The following is a 15,458-nucleotide window of genomic DNA, read 5'->3' as shown; positions in this document are numbered from 1 at the left end:
ACAATCAATATTGGCCTACGATCTCTTCTTCACTCATTTCACTAATTTGAATCTAAAATTAAGTGCATTCCTTATCATATTTAAAATTTGTGTATACCCCTAGCCAAACAACTCTTTTAGGAATGTTCTAAAACATCACTAAAATAAATTGTACATTGAATATTTAGTAATCTTTGAGCTAGTAATCTCTGAGCTAGTAGGAATCTTTGAGCTAGTAATCTCTAACAAAGTTCTAAAAATTTGAAAAAATCTAAAAATCAGAAAAAGCCTTGAAAAAATCGTTTCCCTGGTGAAAACCTAGCAAATGGGCTCCTTGGTAACACCCAAAAAAAAAAAAGAGTGAAATCTCAAAAATACAAAAAAAAAATCAAAAAGAGAAAAATACAAAAAAATTGAAAAACAAGAAAAGTACCGTTGGTGAAAACCTGGAAACAAGCATCATGGTAGCAAAAAAGGAAGATCCTGCCAAGACGGTGAAAACCTAGTAAACAGGCGCCTCTTGTTCCCAATGCTCCATCTTGTAGCGCATCTTCTGACTCTCTGTACAGTCTCTTTCATGCTTTTTCTTTCTTGCTTTTCCTACTTTCTGCTCATGTATCCGTAGATTGAGTCTTCTCACAGCTCAGGGGCATTCCCTCTTAGTATCACTCTTTTTGAGATTCTCCTCATAGAATCTCCTTTGCGACAGTCACCAATGGTCCTCACTGTGTCTGCCTACTATTGCCAGTGTCACTCTTTTTGAGATTCTTCTCATAGAATCTCCTTCGCGAGAGTCACCAATGGTCCTCACTGCGTCTGCCTACTATCGCTAGTGTCACTCTTTTCAAAGATTCTCCTCATAGAATCCCCTTCGCAGTAGTCACCAGTTGTTTCAACTCTGTCTGCCTACTGTTGCTCGGGTTATGTCTCTAGATTCCTTTATGGAAGATCTCTCTTGCATTAGTCACTAGTCATCTTGGTTGTGTCTGCCTACTATCGCTCAGTCCTTCTTAGGTTCTTCATCGTGAAGATTCCTCTTTGACCTCAATCACCAATCGTTCTGACTACGTCTTCCTACTGTTGTCACCCTACTGAAGAGATTTCTTTCGAATGTATTCTAGACACTGACACTTGACATCAATCCCAAAACATTGAACTTAAAATGACATGTTGTTTGGATATGCTGAGCATTTTCTTTGTTTTCTTTATATTTTTGCTTTCATCATGTCTCCTCGAGCAACTCGATGATGTCATCTTCGACTATAGAAGTAATGACTAGAGGCATGATCTTTTCTTTGCTTTCTATCTGTGGTTTAGTTCCAACAAGTTGATACATTCCTATAAAAGGGGTGTCCATTATAAGAGCCTCCATCTCGCATTGGATGACCAGGTGTACCTCGACTCCTTTTATATGAATACATCAATAACATTGGTTCTTCTCCTTTTTTTTTGGAGTGAACTCTTCATGCTACAGTAAATACTGATACTCATCCTATTAACTGAACGCATGGGTCACTACGAGTATATCTAGCACACTTCTGTCTCAGGTTACGAATGCAAGGGTCATTGCGGACAGAATGAATACTGAATACTTAGCATAAGATGGATCTCCCATGTGTTTGGTGTGTCTGTTATGCAAGCAACATTCAGGTCATCCTAGTGTTTATGCTTATGTTAACTTGCTACATTAAAAGGGACAAATGTTCTGGTCATTCTAGCTTCTTGTGCCTCGAATGTTTACATTTAATCCCAACAAACCAATAACGTATGTTATATTCATATTTCCATGATTGCAATGTCAGTGGAAATTGTATGACCTACGAGCTTTGTTCTATATCTGGTGATGATTAAAATGTCGAGGCTTGGTAACCAGACCTAGGGTTGTATTTCAACTAGTCTTGCATTACATTCTTCACTTGCATAAGCATGCAATTCAATTGCAAATCTACTTTCACCTTCTCTGATGAGGGATTGTTGATCTCTTCAAAGAATCATGTTCTTTCACGAACTACACAAATGATTGATTAATCACCCTCTTGGCTACTTTGGTCACTCTAAATCCATTTTTCGGGATCGAATTCAAAATCTAACACACCTAAGTACCTCAAAAATACGTTTTAAAGTTTTGGGGATCGACGCGATCAAATGCTTGTGTAGTCTAAATTTATCTGATATCTTGGGATTCCTGAAACCCTTTCAATTCTAAATTCTTCATATGTTCAAAGTTCATCTTGAAAATCTTCAACTCAAGTCCACTTTGCTTAATTCTAGTCAACTATTGGTCAAACTTGGTCTTTTGGACCTCAAAATCACTTCAGATCAACTTTCAAATTTCTTCAGGTTGTTCTGATCTCTTCATATTATTTCTTCTATATCTCATGATATTTTGCTACATATCATATTTCTGGTGTGTCATCTTTTGATTTTGCTCCCGAGGGGGTAGGATGATTACATCATTGAACTTGAATTTCAAATCAATTTGAATGTTCATTCCTTGGGGCATCTTGTTCCTATCTTATGTCCTCATCACTTGGGGCATCTCATCATTCAGGGCATCTTGCTCCCTCTTATCTGGCATCTTTTCCATCTATCTTATCTTTTCATCAAATTGATCAACCTTATAATAGCTCTTCTCAAAGTTTGATGGATAGGTATTGGGACAATCTAAACCCCGACTCTTGAGGATCAAGCCTTGTTCTGGGGATGATTCTATGACTCATGATTGGACCTTGTTATCTTTTATCAATCTCAGGTATCTAGGTGTTTTATCTGGATCCTTGAAGGTTAAGCTCCATTCTAGAGATAATCTTCTAAATGCTTTCAATATCGGGTATCTAGGTGTTCTATCTAGATCCTTGAAGGTTAAGCTCTGTTCTGGAGATGGTCTTCTAAATGCTATCAATTTCAGGTATCTAGGTGTTTATCTGGATCCTTGACTTGGTTAAGCTCCGTTCTGGGGATAATCTTCTAAATGCTATCAATCTCAGGTATCTAGGTGTTCTATCTAGATCCTTAAAGGTCAAACTTCATTATGAAGAAACCTTTTAAATGCTTATCAATTTTAGGTATCGAGGTATTCTGCTTGGATTCCTTGGGATTAAGCTCTATTCCAAAGATAGTCCTTAAAAGCTTATCAATTGGTCTTCGTATCATCAATTTTGGAACCAATCTCATTTCTTGATCCTCGCATCATGCTTTGTAATTTTCTTTGAGTTGAACGTGCTACTCACACATTCATTCAAAGAGGGAAAAAATGTAATACCCCAAAATTGGCTCATTGCCATCTCAACCAATTCTGGTCTATTTCTGATCGATTTCTAAGTCCTATGTCACTAGGCAATTCTTATTCTCATATTCGCTACTTAACTTAATTGTCAAATGCAGAAAACCATAATTTGCATTCATCATATCTTTTATTTATTTCCTAAAGTATTGAGTCATATTAGTTACATTAAACCTACTAATTATGATTTAATTTGATTTAAAGTATTTACACTTTAATTAAATTAAATTATGTCCTAAGGCTAATGTACTATGGAATTAAATTTATTTAATTTAATAAATATGGCTATTTTAGTTAATTAAACAAAATTATTTAATTAAATGGATAAGCTACTTATAATTAATTAAGCAAAATTATTTAATTAAATGGGAAGCCATTCCTAATTAATTAAATGAAGTTATTTAATTAAATAAGAAAAGTGTCTCTAATTTATTAAATAGAATTATTTAATAAATAAGAAAAGGTAATTATGAGAGCATATTTCATTTTATTAAATTAAATATCTCTCCAAAATCTCTCTTCAGTTCGAAAAAGAGAAATTTCTAGTTCACTGCTGGTCAAATTAGAAATGACCCAGATCACTTGCTTTTACACTAAAGTCTATTTGAGCTGACTAACTCTTACACTCAGATCTGAGTTAGTTAACTCCCTTTAATTTGGGAATCTTCCTTTATGACTGAACTTCACCTTTAATCCTGACCACTGATTGAAATTGATATCAACTGTTGATGGATTCTAGGAAAATCTATTTAAGAGACCCTCATCTCTTCATTTTAGAGGATGAATTGAATTGCTATTGAATTGCTGCCGAATTGCATACTCATTTAAGCTTATTACATTCTCATAGATTTTCATTGTTAGCTTAGTTCTCATTTAGATTTAATCTTGCATACATTTAGATTAATTTACTTTATATGTTCTTAGATTAGAATGCATCTTTCATTCTAGACTACTTTGCACAATCATATAGATTAATTTCATTTCTTAAATCCTTCATTCTTAGAGGGTCTAGTTGCTTAACACCTCAAATATGAGGATATATAACAAGAAAAATCCCTTTAGATAGAAGGCAATAGGTCGCCTTGCTAGCTGATTTTTGGATGAACAATCCAATGTTCATTCAGAGATGAACCTGCAAATAAGGACCATGTTGAAGTGGTGTGTTAGTATAGGCCACATTTTCACATATACACACTATAGCTTGGATTTTTTACTATACTTGTCATCATCTTGAGAATTTGGTTAAGTGTGTTGACACTAAAATGTCAAAACCAATTTGAGACCAACAAAAAGTAGAGGCAATGTATATAATTTCAGTAGTTCCCAGCAATAACTTTACAGTAGAGTCATTTGGTAACATGGCACATGCATAAAGGGACAAAAATATCATTTTTTTTTTAAAGGTATAGAAGCACACAAATGAGGTGTGACTTTGTTAAATTTGTGCAAGATTGGCAGGAGATAATGAAAATAATATAGAAGCTACTTTTGTAATTTTGAATGTTAGAACCTTTACAATAGTGTCGCCTACAACTATGAAATTTTTCAAAGGAATAGAGAGATTTTTTTTTAAACACAACTTGATATAAATTTTTTGACAAAAAAGTATGGAAGCACACAAATGAGGTGTGACTTCATGAAATTTGTGCAAGATTGGTAGGAGACAATCAAAATAATATAGAAGCTACTTTTGTAATTTCGGATGCTAGAACAATAGTCTCACCTGCAACTATGAAATTTTTCAAAGGAATAGAGATATTGTTTTATAAACAGAATGTATGAGCATAAACAAGGCTATGGCTCTATTACATGCACTATAACCTGGACTTGTGAATTATTGTTTCTAGGAGATACAAGTATAGGCACATAGACCATGAACCAAAATTCTTAATAAATATGATGTAAGGACTACTAATATTAGCCAATACATGTAAACTTGCAGCCTACGTAGTAAACATTTCAAGAATAGGACTGCTAAAAAAATAAGGACCGCTCAAAAAAATGATAAGAGTTAAACAATTTGCTAATAACCTACAACTTCTTTATTCATAATCTACCAAAATACATCACAAAGGTATTATCAGTGGTCTTTTGTCCTTCACTTCATCCTCCATTCCATACTTCATGAAGCATTCTTTTCTTGAATACAAAGAAACTCTTAAACTGTCCCCATTCACTCACATGCAAAAATTAATTTTGCCATACTAGATTCACAATAATGTTTCTAGAGGGATTTTTACATGATGACTTCCCATCTTTTTTGACACATGTTGTATGCACTTGTAAAACACACCTAGTATTATGGATTTGAAACATTTCTTAATCTATTTTTTGAATGCAAAATAATGGTTTTAATATCATGGAATATTGATCTTTTGACATTCAAGCTATTACATTTCCACAATCAAGCACATGGACTCAAAAATGGATTCAAAGAAGATATTGAACTATACATCATCAATGCAAATAGATCTTGAACATTTGCTGACATTTCATTGGATACTAATTTATCACTACGGTCTTAAACTGAAAATATAAATTAGAAAGAAATCCAACAAAAAATATTTTTCAAATGCTAAGCACTTATGGCTATAGATAATTTGATATTTAATTTTGATATTTATCTATAATAAAAATTCAATAGTTGAATTTTTTGTTTTGATATACTCTATATAAAATTTACAACACATAAAAAGCCTATAGATTAGTTTTTGCCAACAAAATTTTGTAGTTAGGATAACAATAAATGCTGGATAATTTCATTCTCCACAATTTGAAAAATCCATTTAACCATTGCAACAATTAAATGTGAACAAAGATAACCTTCATTTGGTCAAACAAAAAACCTTTTTTGTTTGAAAGCTACATAATTAATTCCCTTCCTAGATACAAGGTAAAAATTAGAATAATAAATATTATTATGTTCAAAAATAACTTTATAGTTTATTTGAAAGAAACCAATAATATTGCCCAAATTTTTTGCCTAAATTACAAAACAATCAATTAAAACTTCTATATGTTGGACACTCCACTTGGTGTTTTATTTGGCTATACTTAGTATACTTATTCTTTTTATACAAATAATATTGTCTCAGCTCCTTTTCTCTTCTATTACCATAATAATTGAATATCTAATTCCTTAGATGATCATACAAGTATTCATTGCTTCACTATTGTAAAATAAAGTGTTTCCTCAAGTGTCTCATAATGAATGCTACATCTATTAGCTCTTGGTGTTGCACTACCTTCCCTTTGTCACTTTTCTTAGATGTCCAAAAGTTTCACATTTCTCATTTCTATCAACAATTTTGGGATCTAGAGACATATTCGACAAATGATTTTAAAATTACCCATATCTCTACAATGTTGAGATCTGATAATAGAGCATCAACAAAGATCCATAAATGTTGCACGAGTGCTCTTGAGTTGGGTTAATAAAATTGATACCAAATGATGGAAAAGTATACAACCACAAAATGAGTAGTAGAAAGAAGGAAGTGGAGAAGCACAAAATATGATGCATTTGAAAGGAACTTTGTTTAAATAAGCTCAAAGTACTCCATTAGCATTAAAAGAGTTAATCAATCTTCATTCCTTCTATCTTCCCTTTGTCCACCTTTGTCACCTACAATTTCTCCTTTGAACATAATTATATCAAATTGGCGGGATTCAAATTATCTGCATTCCTAGTAGCTCTCTCGGTGCTTTTAGAAGCTGTATTATTTACGCAAATGACAGTATAAAATTCTACTTAAACTTGACACTATTGTTTATTCCTTAATCCTTAGGTACTACTTATATCATGTCCCATCTAATGGTCTCTCACGAGTAAAAGTTATTTTGGAATAATTTTTTGTGCATGTTTCTCTTCTCTATTGAGAATACAAAATTTATGTAGTGTATTGACTATTAGTAACTTCCAACTTGGCAGTAATAACATTGAGTGAGTGTAATGGAAACATACCTATGACAAAGTTACAGTAACTCTGGAATATGTTGCCTTCCACTCTATCTTAGACTAAAATCATCAAAAGAAAACTACATTTATGACATGCCCAACTCCCACTACAAACTTCACCATTTCACACTATCATCTTTCTACTACTAAGAAGGTGATCCAACCTGATATCAAAATGGAGACTCTATCACACTAAGCATTCAATAAGAAGTGCTATCGCTCATACTCTCATAAGTTTAATCTATAATTTCTAAGCTTTATTTTTTCCTTATTCATGCCATCTATTAATATTATGTATCCTTGACTCTAAATAACTTGAAAAACACAAACAAGCATACATGGAAAATGATGAAGCATATCCAGCCACATTAATTTTAGGTTTACATCTATTTAATGTTGAAGTTTCCACTTGTCCATAATTTTTAGGTACATGGACTATTAATCTTTTTCCCAATTTTTTTAAGCTAAAAACATAAAATACTATGACAAAATTAGTCACAACCAATTATAAAATAGAAATAAACACATACAAATATATTTTAATAGAATTATTTCATGAGACCATAGGTTAAAGGATTTGAGCACAGATTTCAAAATATTGATTAATTGTAAAGAAGCATATGAAAACTATAGTCTCGACCTATTTATAGGCAGGAAAACTATAGTCTCAGCCTATTTATAGGTGGGACTAATAATTATATTATTTTTACGCCGAAGGCATTCCCTTATATGAAGTTGAGGAGCCAAAATTTTCATCCAACAGTGGAGAATCCTAGAGACAAAATGACTACCATTGAAGTATTGTTAAGCGTTGATTGATTTGATTTGACACATGACTGTTGAAAAATAATAATTAATCTAGTCGATTCATATCTGATCAGATTCTATTGGACGTTTTCTTTATATTGCAAGCTCCACAAGGGTGTCCCATAGTTTTAAACATGTGAATGTACAACTCTCACTTGCTAAAGTCAAATAAAGTAGCGGGTGGGCACTATCGCAAAAAAGGAGCTACATGTCCCGAGAAAGGATAGTTCTCAACTATCACAATTCCCAATTGAATACTATGACACTTAGTCTATCATCCATGGATTAGAATATGTGTATAGATCAATCTAAGAAATAGTCCCTAAAAGGATAGAGGTAGACTGTTTGACAAAATGTCAACATAGTTTGGACATCCAATGATGCAACACGATGCCATTCATAATCAAATAATAAGTGAATTGCAGGATCTATGTGTAGCTGTTCACTGTGATAGTCACACAACCAAGCATGAGCTCAGTCATGGTGGAAAGAGACACATTATGAATTGTTCAAAAATCCAATATGGTCATAAACCTGATGACAAGCATGGAACCAGAGGAAGATCAGTAGTCAAAATGGCATATCTTCAAAGGGTTCAATTGTAGTTAAAAAGTGATGAACCCAAATCATGGATTGGAGTACAAAAAAAATTCACATGGAGGATCAATGAATCAAAGCCTTCGATAAGGGTAGACGACCATTGAAATCATCTAGCCCGTTCAAATTATTGTTGTTCACAATTTTTTTTTTTTAGAGAAGTGTGGATTGGCAGCTGTCAAGACAACTTTTTTATTACTATTCATGATATCCACTGGATATCGTGAATACAACTTGTCCTCACTATGACAATTAAACGAGATGCCCAGACACTCAAGAGAAGTCAGTAATGTTCATGCTCTGGAGTTCATTTTGATGTGTTGTATTGAAATGGAATTTGAAGGGGAAGGGACAGAATTGGATTTAGATGATAGAACACTCTTCAGCGCGCAAAAAATGTGGCAAGAGGAGACCAGAGGGGAAAATGTAAAATAAGATTGATATAAGAAAGGAGTAAATGTGGAAGCACTTGTAGATGGTATTTTGGGAGACTATGGACACATTCACCACAAGGACGTGCAAAACAACAACAAATTTCTTCCTTCTCCCCAAAATACGAAGAGATGAGATGAAGCCCATCTAAGTGCCATCGATTGTGGAGTTGGCGGTGTAAGTGTCTCCAGAATTAAAACACAAGAATGGGGTTGCCACAGGATGTTGTTAAAGGATCCAATGAGAATGGAACTCACTTTGTAACACCTACTGCAAACATTTCCAATGGACAATTTCTTATGTGGAAATAGTGCAGGAATGCACTAGAAGCTGCTAAACCAACAGAAGTGGCTAACAAATGTGCAGAGGATATATCAGGGGGCCGATTAGTGTAAATGAATAGTCACGAGCTTCATAATTTCTTGATACTGAAGATCACATGCCATCAATTTTAATTCTAGTGATTCGCATAACCTCCTATCAAGGTGCATCTTCTTCTCATTCATTTCACAAGGTCGACCTGGTTGAGCCACTTTCACACTTTCTAGAGAGTCCCTAGGAAAACTTGAAGATTGACAAGCATTCCACAATAGAGGCACAAAGGGCTGTGAATTTATATTTATATTCCTGAAAAAGGAAGATATGATTATATATGGATCCAATGGTGTATTGACCATCCTATAGATACCAATTTAGTGGAATTTTTCAATTGAGTAAAAAAAGGTCGGAAACCTGAGGTTTCTATGTATTGAAGGAGAATATTGCAAGACATGATGCATACTTCTAGATGCTTTTCAACTAGGTGGGTTAAGATTTGAACCAAATGAAAGTAGAAAAGGGATTTCATCGAGAGCTACTTCTAGGTCATGAAGGCAATATCGATGATTATCTTTATGATGATATTGATATTGGGTTTGCTGCATTTGCTTACTTTTATTTTGCCTAGTAGAGCAAAAGTGTATCTACATGTAATTTTCATGTGATTTGTCATTTGAGACATTATTAGGTTTTAGGATTTCTATTAGACATTTTCACAATTCGAGCATCTGGAGATTTCTCTTCATTTTGTTTGGTTAGAGTTCATTGTAATAATTTGTCATTTTGATTTAGGGGTATCTTTCTAAATTCTTTTTTTAATGAGTCTTTGAATTCAGTTTTATATAATATAATTATATAGTGGGTGTAAGATGTTTATTATGTTGTAACAATGACATGTATAATAAATACATATATTTGGTAGGTAAGAATATGAATGGATATAAAAGAGAGGGATACAGAGAGAAGAAAAGAATGATAAAGAGAGGGGTAAGGGTTGAAGAGAGGTAGTAGAGAGTGAAAGATGAAAATAGAGATGGGAAGTGATATATATAAAGGGAGATAGAGAGGGAGGGTTATAGGGACAAAGAAAGATGGTATTGTGTGTGTGTGTGTGTGTGTGTGTGTGTGTGAGAGAGAGAGAGAGAGAGAGAGAGAGAGAGAGAGTTGTAGAAAGAGCAAGAGGTGTAGAGGGAAGAGCAGGAGAGAGTAAGGAGATAGAGATTGAGAATAAGAGTGATATCAAAGGGAGAAAGAGCTAGATAGTGGGAGTGAGTATAGATGGAAAATATAAACATATAAAGAAGAGAGAATGAGAGAGGTAGAAAGTAATATAGAGAAATGTAGAAAGGGGGAGACATATAAGGATAGAGAGGGATAGATAACACGATATAGATAGAGATAGATATTCGGGGAGAGATGGGGAGAGAAATACAAAGATAAAGGGATTTAAAAGTAAAGGGAAGGGATGATGCAAAGAGTGGATGGATAAAGATAGGGAAATGCATCTTGATATGGAGGGGGAGAAGAAGATAGAGATATAGATGAATACATTGTGAGGATGGGAGAAAACTATATAGAGAGATAGAGATATATTGAGAGGTAAAGATAGAAATAGATGTAGGGAGATATAGAGGGTGACATAAAGAGGGAGAGATGGTGATGAAGAGATATAGATGGTAAGATATACTGATAAAGAGATAATGAGATATAAAGAGTATGGCAGGAAGAGACTTGAAAAAGGAGAAATATTTAAATGGTCTTCCCTACCTCTACGGCGTACCTATTGCACACTAAGGTGCGATTGCTAGTTAATAATAAATTTAATAATTTCTAAGTTTAATAGATATAAGATAATAAGATAATAGCTGAAAAGGAGAAATGGTCAGACTCCGAAGAGCTCTGTTCGCATATTCAAGGGCTACCATATTTCTTATCTAGAGTTATTGTTGAATTTGACTAAATAATAGAAGTGTGAAATGGGTTCTCTCCAAAATAATAGAAGTGTGAAATGGGTTCTCTCCAGATGTTGAAAGTAAGAATGACAGTCATGAAAAGAGATGACGAATTCATTTTCAACAATCACGTCAAACAAGGCAGAGGTAGGTAGGGGCCCATTACAAACAGATTCCATTCAAAATGATAGAATCCGGATGCGATAGCCTAGCAGTACGACAGTGCCCGTTGTAGAATATATTCAAAGTCCGGCCAAAACCAAAGCCTTCGTAGCGTGGAAAATAATGAACAGGCACCGCGGACACGGCATGTTGTAGAAAAGAATAATGGCCGTCCAAAACCAACAATGTCTCTTTACACATTTAATTATATCTATTCGAATGTGGAAATTTCCCGAGCGCCGTGTTAAAAGGTTTTGAATTACTTCCACAAATGTTCCGCACTCGAAAACAAATTTGTCTATTATTGCTTCAAGTTTTTTACGCTCTCCAAGCTACCTTACAAATTTTGTGGTATGTAGAAACTGTGCTGTGAGAGTACCTCTCATCACGGAAAGTGTTTGACACGTACATGCCGTTTAATTTACGCCTGGTTGGAAAACAAAACTTACATTCAAGTCAAACTTTTTTTAAATTTATGACAATATGTTGTATATCATTCAATATTAAAAATAAGATTCATTGTAAATGTAATAGTATTATTTTATATTATTAATTAGTTTTATATAGATATGTGAGTAATTTTATCATTTCACATAATTTTTAAAAATATTATACAATTTGTATTAACAAAATTCAAACTATATGTTTTGAAAATAAATTAATAAATAGAAAAAGTTAATATTTATTTTTTAAAACTTTTTTTAATCTAAATGTGGAATAATGAAATATTATGACGTCTTGAAATATTATATCCTTTTAAAAAATATTTCAAAAATAATGAATAGTAAAATATTTCTTTTATAGTTATATATCTTGATCATTATACTTTACATACAATAGTAAGTATTTTCTAATAGATCCAACCTTTTCTTTAGTTAAATTTAAATTTTAAATCCATCTTTATTATTGTACTTGTTGTGTAGGCAATACTATTATATTCACTTGCCAGCTACTATTAAATGCTATTAAATTTTATTTATATTCATATAGTTACTTTATAATAAATTTAATATTTTAGATGAAAGAAAGTCTAATATACAATTTGAAATTTCTAATTATAGAAATTCATTATTTTAAATTCACATTATAATCTTATATTTTTGCAATAAAAAAATTTCATTTTTATCTTTTAATTGATAGATATGATAAACTACAAATAGCTACTCTATTTTCACAATAAAAAATAGTTCACTTTTCTTTTTTAAATGATATATCGTAAACTATTAATTAAATATGAAAAAATTATACACAATATAAAACTATAATATAACACTATAAATTACAAACAATAAACAACTAATTAAATATAAAAATTAATTTTGATAAACTATAACAATGAACTATAATGACAATAATTTATATGTTATATTCTAATATTATAACTTTTTACTCCTCCTTATCATCCACATAGTTTTATACGCAATCTTATGTTTTATAATGAAAGATGATTAGTTATATTTGAAAAAATATATCCAATTTGGTCCATTATAAGATTCAAAATGTTTATTTAATTAATTATTTATCAAAAAATTAATATTGAAACTTATATTAATACTTTTTTAAAACAATAGGTTTATACTTTTTGAAATCTGCTCTTTTCCAGTAGAGTTTTCTGATGTGAATCTTTACATTTTATATCTATTTTGAGTTATAGATATTTGATGTAAAATAATATTGTGTTAGTCTTATCTAGTGATTAAATTCTTTGTTTTAAACTAGTTTTAATCAATTATCTATCAACATTTTCATATTTGTAAAATTTTTCTTCCTTTCCTAAAGATAGAATATTTGTGTATTTTATAAGTTCTTAAATATTCAAACTAATCATAATTAGACTTTTGATTAAATAGTGATTTAAATTTAACATTAGATTAGTCATAAGTTTGAATTAGAAATGTTACAAGCTAAATTACAATTATTCTCATCACACTTTTAATTCAATTATAAAAATCAAATTACACTCTTATATGCAAGGTCTTAGAGTTTGTGATTTATAAGAAAAAGTATAAAAACTATTCATTAGTAAAATATATAAAATTTTTTTTGAAAATAATTGGCTTTTTAATGAATTGTTGTTGATTTGGCTATCTCGACCCCATTTTTTGTGAATTGTAACTAAGTATATTATTTATTATTTATTAATAGAAAAGACTATTCATAAAAAAACTACACTTAATTTTTCACATTTTATGTTGAAAATTTAATTATAAATAAATTAAGATTTATAGAATAATATTTATCTACAAATGATTATGCATCTATATATTTTGTTAATAATTACAAACAAGTGCCATGTAGTGATTATAGTGTTAATGTAATTAGAAATTAGAATCTAAAAATTAAATATAATAATTTGAAAAAAAATATTAATTCTAATATAAAACAAGTGCCACTTAGTGGCTTGTATTATCCAAAAATTTTAATGGTTTAAGATTAAAAATTTAATAGTTAGAAAATAGTGAGTTGAGGTAAGTTATAATAGTTTAAGAATACAAATTTAATAGTGAGCTAAGCTGTAATGATATTTAATATAATTTAATCAATATTTTTTAAGATTAAAAAAAACTATCTTCATACATATTTAAATATTTGAAAAATAATAATTTCTAAAAAAATTATGATTAAAAAAAAAAATCATATAAGTGTAATGTTAAATTGTCAAGATTAAAAACAATTATCATTCAAACTACATCTATTAAATAATAGTTTCTAATATAAAAATATTTTTGAATTTATAATATGTAACTATTATAGCCAAAAAAAAATTGATAAGTTTTATGAGTTTGATATAAGTCTTAGGTGTTTCATATTTTATATATTTCATCCTATAGTAGTGGTTCCTAGAAATTCGCTCCTATAAGACTCAAATGATATGAGCCAATCAAACTAAAGTAAAATATTTTTCATTATTTTAGAAATTAAGATTTGACTTATAAACATTAGAAAAAATCAAATGATTAACTTAATTATAAAAATACTTACATTTCATTAGTTGAAGTAGGAAGAATTAATCACTAGTTATGCTCAAGTGATTGCAATAGTATGTGCCTTCAGCAAAGACAATAATGGATAAATATTAGATTAAAAAAATATGCGAAAATTATTCTAATTAGGTTGTAGTCACTGAAGGATAATAATATTGGACTTGTTGTTGGTGGACGTAGGTATATTCTCATTTGTGCACTTTATTGTAATGGTTACTTCTACCTATGATTAATCTTACCAAAGTCCTCCATTCATACCAATTTCTTACATAAGATGTTAATGTTATAAAATTATGTATACTACATATAACCATCTCTCACTAATCTTTTCTTAGAATGAAAAGAGTTCTTGAATAAACTAATAATCATTTAAATAATTGCATTTTTATTTTTATTTTTATTTTTCATAAACAAGTCATAAATTAAAATAGTCAATTAACTAGTCAAAAGACTCTTAAAATTATAATTAGGATTTAAAACTTATGAAATAATGAAATTGTCATTATAGTTTTTTATGTAATTAGAAAATAGAATTTAAATAATAAATTTAATATTTTATATCTTTATAATAATTTGAAAAAAAAATAATTAATTCTAATTCATCAAATTATTGATTATTTTGAAATAAATTTTGAAAAAATAAGTATAATTATTAGTTTTTATATATTTTGATTTCATCAACTATATTAAAAAAAACTACATTAGAAAAGTAAAAATTATAAATTAATTCATTTGAGAAAAATAACTTCTATAACAGAAAAATTATAAATAAATAAATAAAGTTTTAATAGGAAAAAGTGAATACAATTTACAAAATCTAGTGATTCATGATAAATACATTGAAAACCGGAAAGCGGTCATTCAATTAATTTTCCACATAAATATTTGCTCAACTACTTTTCTGCACAGTGACAAGACTCCAAAAATTCAAGGTTGCCAGAAAATATTGGAGGAGTGCGATATTGGAGGAGTGCAAGGCACAGCGG

The sequence above is a fragment of the Cupressus sempervirens genome, chromosome 3 (assembly GCF_028749045.1).
Source record: "Cupressus sempervirens isolate cs-2001-9-10 chromosome 3, ASM2874904v1, whole genome shotgun sequence".
In the NCBI taxonomy this organism is placed as follows: Eukaryota; Viridiplantae; Streptophyta; class Pinopsida; order Cupressales; family Cupressaceae; genus Cupressus; species Cupressus sempervirens.
Note: the sequence above shows the minus strand (reverse complement) of the source record.